At 52.5% G+C, this 15865-nt stretch overlaps 1 protein-coding gene across 1 annotated transcript in view; it reads left to right on the top strand.

Moving 5' to 3' along the window:
• The window catches only part of ASTN2 (astrotactin 2), a 595119-nt gene that overhangs the window by 429600 nt on the left and 149654 nt on the right, over nt 1–15865 (top strand).

Here is a 15865-nt window from a genome sequence, read left to right as displayed (position 1 = left end):
CTCTCAGGGCAGCGTAGCTATGTGCTGTCCCTTATGTGGCACAAGCTGTAAAATGACACACTTGCCCTAAGTGATGATTTGCTCTAAGGAACAGCAACTCTGTAAGAGAGCAGAAGGGAAAGATAAGAAAACATTGACCGGCAAAGCATCCTCTTCCAGCATCAAGCTTGAGGACCGGGGCTGGTCTCCACCAGTTGCGGAGGTAGAAATATTTATTGACCTTGAGCACAAACAACAAATGCAGGTGTCTAGGACTCCCACTCAAACTCCAAAATGTCCAGCCTGGTGTGAATACTCAGCCCAGAGAGATAGACTTCACTGCAGCAGCCATTCAACACGAATCGCCCACAGACTAGTCTCGTGTTTTCCTCCAAGCACAGGATCCACAGTTATTCCTCCAAAAACTCCCATTTGCTGTCTGCTGTGGGAGTGGGTAATACTCAATTGATGTAGCTATTGCTCTCCTGTGGAGTGTCTGCAAGCAGATAATGAGTTCTTCACATTTATTTAGTAAATAACCTGTGGGTTGACTCTTTCATAGTGAATATTTGAATTTTCCAGTGTGTTGCCAGGCTGCAGCGGATCGAAAAGTCACATGCTGGACAGTATTTCTGATTGCAGATTGGATGCACAAGCACTTATGCGAGTGCTTGGGTCTGAGGATTCAAACTTTACTTCCTGCAAATACTTGCACACATGGATCTTCAACGTTCTCTTTCCACAAACGTTTTCCCAGCAACTTAACTGCTCCAGTGTCCGCGGGACTCAGCGACAGGTGGGGTGAGCCCGGCCCAAGGAAATTCATTTCAAAATTCAAACACCTATTCCTGGCCGTCTTTGGCTGTCTGTGCTGCGATGCATGAGCTGTTAATGAAGGTTTCTGCAGTGAAAGGACGCTCTATTCTCCACCGAGAACTCCTGCTCTACCAGTCAAATTGGTGCGACTCAACTGTCTTGGGTGGAGCAGGTGACTTTGTTGCCTCTCTTCAGTTTATAACAGCTACCCAGCATGGTTTCAAGTGAGCTCCAGTCCTCTGCTTCCTGTCTAAGTCGAGCCTGATGCAAATAGGCAGAGGCTATGACTAAAGCAGGGGCAGGCAAACTTTTTGGCCTGAGGGCCACATGGGGTTCCGAAACTGTATGGAGGGCCGGGTAGGGAAGGCTGTGCCTCCCCAAACAGCCTGGCCCCTGCCCCCTATCCGCCCCCTCCCACTTTCCGCCCCTCGACTGCCCCCCTCAGAACCCCCGACCAATCCAACCCCTCCTGCTCCTTGTCCCCTGACTGCCCCCTCTGGGACCTCACCCCCATCCAACCCCCCTGCTCCCTGTCCCATAACTGCCCCGACCCCTATCTACACCCCTGCCCCATGACAGGCCCCCCGGGACTCCCACGCCTATCCAACCCCCCTGCTCCCTGTCCCCTGACTGCTCCCCGGGACCCTCCACCCCTCCTCCAACGCCCTGGCCCTGGCCCTCTTACCATGCCTCTCAGAGCAGCATGTCTGGCAGCCGTGCCGCCCGGCCGGAGCCAGACCAGTTGCCGCACTCCCCTGAATGAGTGCGCAGCCCCGCCCCCCAGAGCACTGCCCGTACGGCAGCATGGCTGCAGGGGAGGGGGGAACAGCAGGGGAGGGGCCGGGGGCAAGCCTCCCGGGCCAGGAGCTCAGGGGCCGGGCAGGAGGGTCCCACTGGCCAGATGTGGCCCGCGGGCTGTAGTTTGCCCACCTCTGGACTAAGGCATGCAGTGCGGGGCATCGTCTCACTAAAGGTCTCTGGGGACCGTCGCAGCGTGTAGGCTAGTCTGCTGTCTCTGTCCTGCTTCCGCCTGCTTGTGCATCGTAACACCACTGGCACTGAGCAATGGTCCATCCATGCCAGGATCCTGTCCCTGACAGCGACCAGTCAGCGCTTCAGGGGGAGGCGCACCATGCACTTTCCTGTCAATTTTCGGAGGTTTCTCCCTCTCCTCCATCATTTATTGGTCAGTTCGGCTCCTGCAGTGAAGCACAAAGGTTTCTGCCCATCCTACATCTTTGTTCTGTCTTATGGAAAAGCTCCCTCTCCCCGTGACCCTTGGCACAGAATGCAATCAAGTGAACACAGCAGCCATCAAACAGCCCCACAGGAAGAGACATGTAACAACAGCCTTTCTCAGACAGGCTCCAGTGCCAAGGAAAGGAATCACTCCACCCTGCCTTCAGGAGGGTGCGGTTTAGATGTCTGCCATGGTCATTTGGTCTCCTGGGCTTAGCCCATGCTATTCCACCAATGTATTCCTGCCCTGCATTGGCCTCACATCCACCTCTTGGGTCAGGCAAGGTGATTCTCATTGCACCTGGAGTTTCCCTGGCACTGCTCTCCAACTTTGAGCCGGGGGAGCATCCATCTCCTGCAACGACCGGGCAGGGGGAATTCCTCCAGCTCTGAGTGCAGCCAGGAGAAAGAGAAAAGAGGCAAAGCCTGTAATATTATCATTCTCACCTTTCTGCTTCTTTGACTTCTCAGCTCTCTGCAGCTGTGTGATTGACTAGCAGCCCCGCTCGTGATAATCACCCAGAGGCACAGGCTGAGAAAGCGAGAGACATCAGGTTTGCGTACTCTGTAAACCTCCAAGTCCCCTGGAAGAGGTGGTTGGAAAATGAGCCAGCCCGCTAACCCAGAGAGGCAGCAGGAAGAGAATGGAGCTTACGCTTCCCCCCACACACTCTGAACATCACAGTATTGAGACCTAGAAGATTCAGTGCATGCATAGTATGCTGGTTACCTACAGGAATCCACCTTCTGCACCAATAGCAAGCCAAGGGATGCTGGTTTGAGGGGGGGTGGGTCACACCTGACTGGCTGGGATCTTCCTCTTGCAAGATAATAATTTCATTTGCATTGCACTTTCGCCCATCAAACACACACGCACACACAAGCTCTCCCAGAGCAGCTTGGCCAGCTGCAGAAACGCTTAGATGGTTGCTGGGGAAGGGGAGCAAAGGGAGATTAATCTCGTCTCCTGCGGGAGATTGATTCAAAGCTCTGTTTGAATGTAAGGAGATGAATTAACTTCTAGTTAGAATTTTAGGAGACCTCTGGGACCTTTATTTAATTTTAAACCTGAGTAATTTCAGCATCAATCGCTCGCCGTGTCGCCCTCACAGCAAAGAGCACAGCACAGGAAGGGCTTGCTTCGTGAGTGGAGCTGCCAGTGCATGGTCAAAAACACCTGTGGCAGTCTAGGGACATCACCTCCCACGTGGCCTCAGGAAGAGGAGAGGCCAGGCTCCCTTCGCACCCTTGTTCTTCCTCAGCTGAAGGAGATGCCCAGGGTCCAGTGAGCAATACTGACCTTTGGTGGACTCTGTGGGGGCATTTCTTTATCTCCCCCGCCCCAAATGGAGACCTCTCACTTCACCGCATGTGGGAGTCCGGTGAGAGATCCTCCCGCATGCACAGTACCACTGTGTGTGTGTGTGTGTGTGTGTTGCGGGAGGGGAGGTTTCTTTAGATGGGAGCACAATTCTTCATTACTACCTGATGCCGCTGGCTGCACTTTGCAGTCTCTTGTTGCCAGTGTTCATCCAGCCCCCCTCCCCTGTGTCTGTGCATGGATCTGGCCTCCCCTGAAAAGGTTCAGCCGAGCCAACACTTGACACTTCCCCCTGTGCCAGAGGCCTTAAATGATGGCCTTGTTTGTACTCCCCCTTTCGACCAAAGGCGCTTTCTTGGTAGCGCTAGAGAGGCCTTTATCTATGCTTATTACCTTCTCTCCCCTTACACAGGCTTGTATGGCCAATATATACTTTAAGGAGGGGACAATACCCACCTGCTTCTCTGCACAAACAAGGCTGTGCTGGGAACTTGATCAGTAAATGTGCACTGAGGTTTGTCCCCTCACAGCCAGTCCGTCCTCTTCATCAGTGCTTCACCCACCCATCCTCGGCAGCTGTAGGAGTCTGCCCATCAGTGCTGCCTGTCTGGGAAATGCTCCGGCTCGCGGAGTCCTTAGAACGCTGTGGCTGGCGGTGATGGGTCGCAAAGGGAACTGCAAGCAGCCCCACCGATGAAACCAACTCTGCTGGAATCCCCAAATGCCGCTTGCTGCCCACCTCCCTTCCCCCCGCCCCTTCTCTCTCTTACTCTCAGTTGCTGCCCGGAGCAGATGGGATAAACAGAAGGAGACTCAGACACATATTGGCCATCTGTCCTCCTTAAATCTGGCCAAGTAAACGGCCAAGTGGAAAAATCCAACTGGGAAGGCTCTCACTGGCTCTTCCCGGCATTCCGGTTAGCAGGTGCCCCTCCGATGGTACCGAGCCTGAGCACACCAGCCAGCCAGGCTCGGCCATGGGGCCTCCGTGCCGGAACAGAAGGAGCTCCAGTCAGCACGTGAGATCAGGCCCATGGCCCTGAGGGGCCGAGGGAGGCACGGCTTCAGGACTGAGGAAGCGCGCAGTGTTTGCATTGAGCCTGACCCACAGAGGCAGTCTGGAGTTATCCCCAACTAAGAGACCCCCCTCAGAGACCGCAGGGTTGTCTTCGTTTGCTTGGCTGCGCTGCCTGAAAGGTTGTGGCCCGCTGATGAAAATGAGGCCATGAAAGGAGAAAGGGAGGGAAACCCCTTCGTCACACGCTCCACTCCCCCATCCTTCCAAAGCTCTTTTGGGTGCTGGGCTGGGAGGGGGGGCTGTAATTGAAAGTTACGCACCCCCCACAAGATGTCTCAACTCTGTGACAGCGTTTGCATGAAGCTTTCTCTCAGAAGTTCCCCGTCCTGCTGCAGACAAAGAGCCGGTGTCGTTACCGCTCTGAGCAGGTCTAGACGACACAGTGGCAAAAGCAATGGCAGCCTGTCTAACCTGCCCCTCCCAAGGCCTGTTGTTTTGCAGCGTGGGCGCAGCTCCAGCGGCAGACCGGAGTCAGAGAGTCTGTGTGGCACAGTAGGGATACGTTAGTACAGGTGTGAGACTTGAGTCCAGCAATGGTAAACGCAGGTTTACAATGCAGTGTGGATGCTCAAGCACTGGCTTGGAAACACATGAGACCACAAGCCCAGGTCCAGTACATCTGGGTTTGCAATCTAGTGTGGACATACCCTAAGTGCTACTGTAGGACAGCTAATAATAATTAGTAGGCATTTGAGAATGGGATTCCAACTGGGCTTTGGCTCTGATACCTGCCTTTAAGCTGATATCACTATCACACATCCATGCCCAACTATTCCCAAGGCAGATGCTCAGGGTGGAGGGGGGAATCCATTCTGTTTGGGTTTTCACGCTGCACTCACCTGCATGGTATTTGAGCACCTGGGCAAAGAATTTACTTTCCATCACTGATGGTTGAACCCCCTGTGCCAGGGTGGCCCGCCCCTTTAAGGACCAGGAATCCGTGGGGCAGTCAGCCCAGTTCACTTAGCCCCACCCTGCTGTCATCTGCTCTGGATGTGGGGCGTATGTTGAGGAAAGCCCAGCAGTGGGGATAACTGGCTGGGGAGGAAAGAAGAGGAGCTGACTGCAGAGGAAAGCCCAGCAGCTGAGTGTTGGCTGGGAGGAGAGCAGACAGATTGCTCCTGCCTGGGGGCGTGAAGCCTGGGTGAGGGCCACGAGCTGTTTGAGGACTTTGGCTGGCCAGGGCCCTTGGTAGGAGGAGGCAGTTTGTTGGGGTGACCAGAGCCCAGGTACCTGTTGGTGGATGTGAAGACTGCCATTGCAGCTGGGACCTACCTGTAAGGAAGGGGGCTGGACATTGAGCCCAGCTAGGCCAAAGATTCCTTTGGAGCTTTTTTTGGGGGGGCAGGGGGAGGAGGTTGGGAGTTTGTCCAAAAGATACTGTTACCATGGAAAGGTGGATTTGCTGGGGGGTCAGGTCAGCTCTATGCCGGGAATAGGCTTAAGATCATTGTGGGGAAATTGAGGCGGACGTGCTGCAGTGCTGGGTCTCACTGTGAGGGGGTGCGCCAGGACAGCGAGTCTTGGTGTGCTCCCCGCAGCCTCTGTGCCAGAGTTTCTGCCAGGGAAAATGGGAGATTGAAAGGAGCTGCAAGAAACCCCGTAACAGTGTGATCCAAAGGCCCAATTGGATAACATGAGCCGAGGCGCAGGGATGCTTTGTCATCATGGGGAGTTAGCACATGTTTCCAGCAGGGATTTGCTTTGTAACATGATGTTCAGGTGTAGCAATGTGCAAAGCAAGCGTCCCCGAGGAAGGTGCGCTCCGCAGGCTGAATTGGAGTGAAGTGCACATCTATGTTTGCTGGGAAAAACCCTGGGAACACTGGTAGTGTAGCATCTCCCCAGATCCACAAACACACATCTTGGGATGCTCTGGGGCAGAGGGGAAGCAGGAAGTGATGACAGGTGGGAGAGGACAGGAGGGTTTGTTGACAGTCAACTATCCAAGCACCTGCAGATCAGCTTGGGAAGGTCTCTGGAAGGCTCACAAGCCAGTGTAGGTATGGCCAGCTTGGCCAGGCCACCCCTTGCCATCTCTGATTTCCATGAGTTAATCACTCTCTCTGATGATATCACAGTTTGCCCTGGAGGCAGAGCAAACCTGGACCTGGGGAAGTCAGAGCCATGGACTGAGAAAATGAATCGGGATGCCGTAGTGCTGAGAGCCTCCGCGAATGCAGGGAGGAAAACAATCAAAGAGGAGCTAGAGCATGTCAAATGTGGATTTACTCAGAGCACTTTCTGACCTACAGCTGGCCAAGAGGCACTGCATACAAGGTTGTGATATTTTGCTCTTATCCCTTGAAGTCTGTTCAAGCAGACAGACATTTGTGCCCCTTCCCATTGGTCACATTTTTCAGGGTTGTTTCTCTGTGGTATCCCAGAGCTGCTTGTTTTAGGGGAGGGGAAGGGAGGAAAAATCTGTACCTGTGACTGGCAGCAATGCCAGGGAAACTGGCATTCATAGGGCCTTGGTTCCAACACTGCAGCTCTCGCCAGCTTCTCCAAGCGCTCTTGGGTCCTAGTCCCGCCAGACTGCGCAGAAGTGGAAGGCCAGGCAAGCTTCTGAAAGAAAAGAAAACATTCTGTGCACGCAGATAATTCCCCCAAAGCAGAGTCTGAAGACATGGAAGGTCGGTGCCAGTAATTTATTTTTCCATGGACAAAGTCGCAAGGGAGCCAGAGCAACTGGGGACAACGTTGTTATTGAGTGGGGGGGGGGAGGGAGGGAAGGCCGTTTATATCTGTTAATTGGCACTCATCATTCTTGCATTAATACGCTGTGCAAAGTTTAGCCACTCGGGCCTCTTCCTGATATGGATCTCGTCCACATCCGACTTGCATTAGTGAATAGGCCCGCTCTGATCTGACCTATTGTGCTATAATAGGGAGCTTTGTATTCTAGGTGTGAAAGCAAAGCCGACTCGCCTGGACGGGACTGTCGCTACAGTATGAATGTTGTCTGATGCTGCCAGGTTTTCCAGTTTCCTCTGCTGCTCCCTTGGTTCCCATCAATAATAGAAGCCAGTGCATTGCCCATCCTGGATCCTTTCCAGCACCCTGAGCTTTCTGGCAAAATGTTGAAGTCCCTTCACAGGATGAACGGCAGGAGATACTGCTCCCCGGGGAGAAGCAGCCGGAGAAGAGGAGGGTGTGAGCACTAGAAGATGTGGTCGCCTGCCAACAACAGTAGGGAAATTTCACCTTCCTTTGCTCTGAATCTGGAACAGACTTGCAGACGCAAACTCCATAATCCTGGAAAGAGTCCCTGGTCTGGGAAGTCCTTTATTTTTATCTCCTCTATTAGATGTTGTAACTTATATGGAGTAGCATTTATCTCCTGCTGAAGCCCATTGAGCCATGCTGCTGGGTTTGAAATGCACTGAAACCGAGGTCTGACCTGAGATTACGGTTCTGTCTGTCTAGGTGCTTATATGGCCCTAATCCTTGCAGAACCTTCACTCGCCAATAAATGAATGTCAATGAATAATGCCCAGGGCATTATTTGTATTGCTGTAGTGCATAGGGGCCCTTGTCATGGATCAGCATCCCCTTGTGTTAGGTGCTGTAAAAACTTGTAGCATTTATCTGCACAGGATTTGCCCTGTTATCATGATAAAGGTATGAACTGGCTGCTGTATCTGAAGGGCACTCCTTGCTCCAGTCCCCACAGCCGTAGCTGTGTTTGACAAGGAGGATTGTGTGGTTAATGAACCCCAGTGTCAAGTTAGTGGTACAGAAAAGCAGGATGTTAATCTTGGCTGTGGGACTAACTGCCACCAGAGATCAAGCCGATCCCATGTTTTGGCTAAGTTAGCAGCTTCAGAATGGAAGAATGGGGCCATGGCCTTGGTTCTTCTTTCCAGAGGGATGTGACGTGACTTTGGAACTCATGTAGCGTTGCCTAGAGATACCTTTATTGATGCCTTGGAAATGCATGGAGACCACATAGCCAGGTCACAGGGTGCACCTCGGAGACCAGAGAGTAACAGATGGGGCCTAGAGGCAGTCAGACTACACAGTAGAAACAAGGCATGTATGATGCACAAGAGGGAAAGCAGCTTTGAGTAACAGCCCATTGAATGGAAGGTCACAGTGGAAAGTCTGCTATCCCATAAAGGATGATGGAGGCATAAGAAAGATCAGATCTGTATCTAACTCTTTTGGGATGATCCACAATGTCCTAGTAGATGGGTGCTCCTTTCTCAATGCCCTTTGCAATCAGCTGCAAGAGAATAAGTCTTCTCAGCATCTTGTTCAGGTTCACCATCATGAGAGCATGCACTCAATTTATATATAGGCAAAATGGATAAATGGGCATAAAGAGAGGAACCCCATGACTTCCTTTTAGCGTCACAGGCACTCCGATGTGATAAAGAAGGATTATTATCCCAATTTTACAGGTGGGAAAACTGAGGCATGGGGAGGTGAATCAGGTTGGCCAAGGTATCCCAATGCATGAGCAGCAGAACTGACAATGGAACCCAGGCATCTAGCACCCTGCTGTCAGATGCAGAAAAGACTCCATGATTGCATACATCGTTTGGTTAGAAGCTCCTCTTGGTTTTGAGAGACATGCTGATTTCGAGCCCTTTACCCATTCCTCCTGGCAAAGGGGCTGTCCCCTGTACTGTTTGAAGGAGGCCGTGGAGTAACAAGAAAAAGATGGAACTCTCATTTATTGCTGAGGTTGGTCTAACCAAGCAGTTAGTCACTGGGGGAAAACAGAGATTAAGGTTTGAGAGGCTTATCCGGGAAACCAATGCAAGACACACAATGTACCAGAATAGCCAATTTCTATTGGAATAATCCATCCAAACAGTCTATAGCCAGATTCCCTCACAGAAATTCACTTCCGCATTCAACCTGACTGCATTTTTTCCCCCAATCCATATATTCCCCTCTGTAATTCTTCCTGAAAATGAGGCATGTACTAACCTAAAAGTTCTTTGATCCAAAGAATAAGTAAGGCCAGATTTCCAATCCTTAGCAGCTCCAGTTGAGGCCACATTTTCAGACATGCTCAGCACCCAACATGCACCCAACCCTGTGAGCTCTTTGGAAATCCTGAGCCCCATGGTGGGTGTTGAGTCCTTATGAGAAGGCTGGCCTGAAAGCTCGGGCACTTGAAGTAGATTCTCCCTCCCCACTATCCTGCAGCTGTTCCTCAGTCAGCCCTGGTGGTGGAACTTTCTTTGTGTTCAAGGTCCTGGGAGCTGGACTGGGGCCCGCAGGACATTTCCCAGCAACCACCAAAAAGCTGTCATACAGGAATGACTTTCCATCCTTCCCTTTCTCACCCGGATTTGAGCTGTCAGCAGACTGTTAAAATGTTTCTGTATTCAGTTGCGGAGCCTCTGAGCCATGAAAACTAAGCAAGCCCTGTGTTCACCGTGGCACAAACAAGAGGGGAAGAAAGACCCATCTGCACTCACGTCAGTGATAGATGGGGTACGTGGGTCATTCATTTTCCTAATATTTGTTAAGAATAGACTCAACGTATGGCAAGATGGGGTTTTACGGCCCTTTATGTCTTGTTCACGTCGAAACAAACAAAGTAGCCGTCTTGGGGGCGGGAACCATCAATCCATTATATGGGTATGTGTGGGTGTGGGGTGTCAGTCTTATTATACCTTTAAGAGCAAATTTGATGCTGTTGCGGTGATTCATAACGCTATATATCTAATGGCATGACTCCTCATCTAGAAAATAAAACTTCTGAGCCAGTTTCTACTCTCATAAATCTTCCTCTGGCACTGAAGGATGTAAACCAAGTGCCCTGACTCACAGGGAAGCCATACAATTTGAATACTTTAAAATGAAGGAGAAATTTGCCTGAGGACTCAGAGCAGGGTCGGGGTGCTGGGGAGTGGTTAGCTCCCACAGGACAAGCAGCCTGTTCAGTGCATTGTGGGAAGGGAGTTACTCTGCCATCCCAGGCGCCTCCAACATGGAGGACCCAACCCTGTGAGGTGCTGAGCACCCTCACGTCCCTTGACTTGCCATGGCTCAGTACTTAGCCAGGATCGGGCCCTAAATCAGCACATCCAGGGTTAACTTTATGGTGCTGTGGGCCTCCCTTGCCAATGTCCTAAGACGGTGATGTCGAAGAGAGAGAAGGGTTAACTTTGGGTATGGGAGCGGGGAGAAGTACCTTTCAATCACAGACACCAAAGCAATGAGGTAGCTGTGTCAAGGACAAGAAAGGGTAGCCTCCCGGGGGATTAGCCCCCAGTCACAGACGCCCTAATGCCAAAACAGGGAACAGAGAGTCTTCAGTCGCCCAGGGTCAGGGCTGGATTAAAGGTGTTTTGGGCCCGAGCACAGCTGTGTTTGAAGATACACTCGATAATCAAAGATGGATATATGGCAGATCTCTCCCCCTTCATATGTGTCCCACCATTGCCATCTGCAAGCAGTCTTTTTCCCCCTGAGGGTCACTGTTTGGATTACAGTGATTGCAGTTTCACCTTTGTCTATGTAAGCGGGCTCTGTGCAGCATCCCTTCCTTCTTTACGATGCTCAGGAGAGGGAGAAAGCAAGCAGGCAGCCGGGTTACGGTGACAGCCCAGCTTGCAGGGTAGCAGATAGCTCTTGAGCATTACCGCTCTCTGAGACTGAGCCCCTCCAAGAACCAGATAGCACCCCCAAAAGACACATTCGTACCCAATGAGCCAGGCAGGTCCCACTCATTAAGTACTACGTCCCTACCGGGCAGCAGAGAATTCCTGAAGGTTACTGTGTGGTCCCACAGGAGGAGATACTGGACTCCTACAGGCTACGGCAGAATCAGCTGGGCACCCCACTTTGCAGCAGGGGCACCCAAGCACAGTGCAGAGCCTTGAATGTTGTGGCAATGTCCCTTGAAGGCATCAGGGAACCCCTGAAGGTTACAGTGGGTACGCTATGGTAGACATGGAGCCCTGAGGGGCAACGCGGTGGCCCCAAAGGGAATTTGGAGCCCCAGGATTGTACAGCGGTGTCCTGGAAGGCTAATGCAGCTTCCTGGAGGCTGCAGGATTCTGCTGGAATCCTGCTTCAGGAACTGCTTTGACCTTTGTCGCGACCTGTTTTTCCAAAGCACCTGACTTCTTCCCTTCCTCTGATCCCCCCCCTCCGCCCCAGCTCCCCACGCACACACTCCCCAGCGCACACACTTACTAGAAACCCTGATTAAAAACAAGCAACGCGCAGCTCTGCCGAAGCCTGCCCACTGGCTGTCTGCTGAGCCCGACGCCCAGCCTCTCCTGGCTCGGTTTGACGTCAGCCAGCTGCTCCTCCATAAACAAATGTCAGCGAAATTGAATAGAGGCTGCTGTCAGGGCCGGGGGCCCATTGTTTCTCGTGTAACTCTGTTACTGCGCGTAGGTGCGCTCAGCCTAATGAGTGGAATTGAAGGACGCATCGATGGGCTAACCTCGTTTGTGTAAAGGTTGACACAAGGCAGATCAGGGCTCTGTACCTGCAGGATCGAATTAAAGTGTGTCAGGTTGCGGGGGAATGGGGGGGGGAGCATGTAGTTCCTGTAAACAACAAAAAAGAAATTAACTCTTGGATGGGGCTAAAGGGTATGGCCATTGGTGGATGAGATTACATCATTAGGTGGCCAGGGTATCCAGCAAGGAGCGAGCCCAGGCGAGGGGGAAAGAGCTGCAAAAGCACCGACCTCTGACTCTGTGGAAGCCTAGCGCATGCGTGTTCGTGAATACCAGTGACCATGCACCCACTGCTGCACCATCCTCGGGGCAGTGTGAGTGCACGGCAACATGACGCAGACGGAGGATGTACGGGCATGTTGTGATGGTGCCAGGGTGTCTGGCATGGCAGGCGTGCACCACACGGGTAGTGTGTAGAGGGAGAGTGCAAGGGGGCGGCAGCATTTGGGGTTGAGGTTGTGAGGCTTTCGGATGATGGTGTGACAGCAGACTGGGCACGTGTTCGGATGGGTTGGCAGAGACAGCAAGGGCCATAGATGTGAAGAGTAACGGTATGAGAACAGTACAGGTAATGTGGTGGCAGCTCAGTGGGGGTGGCAGGCGGCAGTGTGGGGTGCGGGGGTCGCGGGAGGGTGGTGTGTGATGGGGGTGGCGGTGTGTGATGGGGGGTGGCAGTGTGTGGTGCGGGGATGGTAGGGTGCTGTGCGGGGGTGGCAGGAGGGTGGTGTGCAGTGAGGGGGTGGTAGGGAGCAGTGTGAGGTTCGGGGGTCGCAGGAGGGTGGTGTGCGGTGAGGGGATGGCAGGCGGCAGTGTGCGGTGCAGGGATGGTAGGGTGCGGTGCAGGGGTGGCCGGGGGCAGTGTGGGGTGCAGTGATGGCAGGAGGGCGGTGTGCAGTGAGGGGGTGGTTGGGGGCACTGTGGGGTTTGGGGGTCACAGGAGGGCAGTGTGGGGATGGTAGGGGGCAGTGGGGAGGGTGCGCAGGTGGCAGAAAGGCAGTGTGTAGTGCATAGGGTTGCCAACTTCCTAATCGCACAAAACCAAACGCCCCTGCCCCGCCCCTTCCCTGAGGCCCTGATCCCACTCACTCCATCCCTCCTCCCTCCATCACTCACTCTCCCCCAACTTCACTCACTTTCACGGGGCTGGGACAAGGGGGGTGGGCTCTTGGGGTGGGCTCAGGGCTGAGTGGTGTGGGGTGCAGGAGGGGGCTCAGGGTCGGGACAGGTGGTTGGGGTGCGGGAGGGGGTGCGGGCTGCATGCTCTAGTCAGGTGGCGCTTACCTCAAGTGGCTGCGGGTCAGCGGCGCAGCAGGGCTACGGCAGGCTCCCGGCCTGCCAGCTCCAGCTCTGCATGGCTCCTGGCAGAGGGGCCAGGGGGCTCTGCGCACTGCCCCAAGCCCGCAGGCACCCCCGTCACAGCTCCCATTGCTCACGGTTCCCAGCCAAAGGGAGCTGCAGCCGCTGAGCTAAGGGGCGGGGGCATCGTGCGGCGCTTCTCTGATTGCCGGCCACTTAGGGGCCGCAGAGACGCGCCAGCTGCTTCCGGGAGCTGCGCGGAGCCAGGCAGGGAGCCTGTCTTAGCCCCACTTCGCCGCCAACCAGACTTTTAACGGCGCGGTCAACAGTGCCAACAGGAGCTGCCACGACCCTTTTTGACTGGGTATTCCGGTCGAAACCTGGACGCCTGGCAACCCTAGCGGTACGGGGGTGGCAGGAGGGCAGTGTAGTCACTGAGAGGAAGTCCATTGCTTAGCAGACCTTGTTTTGGGCCCAGGTGACTTTCCTGGGCAGCCTGACACAGCTGTCTCTGCAGGCTCCCACCCCATAGGCGCTAGCGGACGTTGAGCTCAGAGAGCTGGAAGCTATTTCCTATTGAGTGGTTCAGGTGTTTTCTCTCTCTTCGGCTCCACCTGGTGCTCTGCTCCGACACGCTGCACATGGCCCCGCTCAGTCCAGCAAGCTCCCCGAGTCTCCCCTGTTGGCTGGAGATGTGAGGGGAGCCCGCACCCATGTGGGCCAGCAGGGAGCTGTAAACAGTGAGTCTATTGCAGGACACATAACATGGAGCAGGAGGAGCAGTTCAAAGGCCAAGGATGATCTAATGTCTTTCCTTCCCCATTCCTGGCCTGGCTGGAGAGTACTCTCAGCTCCATGCCCTTCAAATCCTCTTGGAAATCCAACCTTCTCTCTCTCTCAAGCTCCCTCATGCTTTTCTAAAATCCATGTGTCAGTTTCTCCTCTTCTTTCAAAACCATCAGGAAATCCCATCCAAGCTGTGGCCCCATTTAGAAAGAATCATCCCGGGCAGCCACCTATGGCATCGTACCTAGGTCAGCAGTACAGCCCCCTACATCCCCCAGTTATGGAGTGGGACTGATGTATTTTTGCTTATGTATTTTTCCTTTTCATTAATTCCTGGTCACATTAGTTATAGCAGACACTCTGGGTAATACAGAGGTTGAGAGATTATTATATGGTTGCAACATGGGACAATTCATTCTCATGTATCTGATCTGTCTGTCTGTCTGTTCTAGACATTCTCTAATTGTCTAAAAATACCCTTTCCGCTTTTAGGCTTTTACTTAGGATCTAAAGAGTAATAATGTATTTTCTCTTTCTTTTGCTCTCTTTCTGATCCCCTTCCCTCCCCCCTGCTTTTTATTTTTATTTTTTATTTTTATTTTTTGAGTGGGAAACATTTAATAAATGCCTGGAAGCAGAAATATTGCAGACTTGGGTGACTCAAGGCGCCTTATTATAAAGGTGGTTGCGTGTTTGGGGAAATTGTCAAAATCCCAAACAATAGAGTAAAAAGAAAAGGAGGAGTTGTGGCACCTTAGAGACTAACCAATTTATTTGAGCATAAGCTTTCGTGAGCTACAGCTCACTTCATCAGATGAATTAAATGAAGTGAGCTGTAGCTCATGAAAGCTTATGCTCTAATAAATTGGTTAGTCTCTAAGGTGCCACAAGTCCTCCTTTTCTTTTTGCGAATACAGACTAACACGGCTGCTACTCTGTCTGAAACAATAGAGTGTGACGTATGTCTCTATTTATACCCTTTTTCTCAATGGTTCGAGGAAGGTGCTTTTACTACAGTGTTGTGTTAAATACCAAATCTGCTGAAGCCATTCCTGTCCTCTCCAAGGGGTAATTTCAGTCTTTAAGGTGTAGCCCTTAAAGTTAGTCTTCTCACGTGGGCCAGGCAGCTGCGGTCGGGCACTTTTGGAGATTTGAAGGGGGTGAAGTAGTGCTGCTTTAAGTACTGGGGATTTGTCAGATCAGAGCTGGCTGGGGCGGGAAAGCCAAGAGAGCTGTTAGGTATATAGGGGACACTGCTCAGAAGTTTGGGGTCCAAAATGTAGGTCTTCTAATACCTTGGGAAAGGAATTGCAAAAGCTAATAGAAGCAGATTTTAAAAAACAATTACAGTGAAGTCAGAGTTTCATTATTGCCATATCTCTTAGAAACCTAAATGGAGGCTGGAACGCCTGGGTGCCAGGTGCTGTACGTTCACATAGTGGGAGACAGCTCCTGCCCCAAAGAGCTAATGGTCTAAGTAGAGGAGACTGACAAAGGAGGAGAGGGGCAACAGAGGTGAAGCAACTTAAGGTTACGCAGCCGGTGGGAGGGACTCCTGTCTCTACAACCCGGGTTTCCTGAGACCCAGTTACAGAGCTGAACCACTAGACCGGGTGCTGGTTTTGTTTTAAGCATTCCCCTGCGGTATTAGCAACTCAGCTCCAGCAGCCTGGGGCTAGCGTGTGAGAACCAGGCAGTGAAACTGACCTGCTCTGTCTCTCTGTCCTAAGCCGAGTGAACAGCAAAAAGTGAACAATCATCAGGAATAGATTCTAAGGAAGTTAGATTTTTTAAAAAATGATTTCACCTTTACTAATCTAGGGCCAATCGTGCTGTCTGATCCATGAGGATCATTATTGCTTCTGAGGCTTATATTGTAGTATCAGTCCTCTGAGGCGGTAGCAACCGCAG

Source organism: Eretmochelys imbricata, chromosome 16 (assembly GCF_965152235.1).
Source record: "Eretmochelys imbricata isolate rEreImb1 chromosome 16, rEreImb1.hap1, whole genome shotgun sequence".
Taxonomy (NCBI): Eukaryota; Metazoa; Chordata; order Testudines; family Cheloniidae; genus Eretmochelys; species Eretmochelys imbricata.
This window is presented reverse-complemented; position numbering and strand designations above follow the sequence as displayed.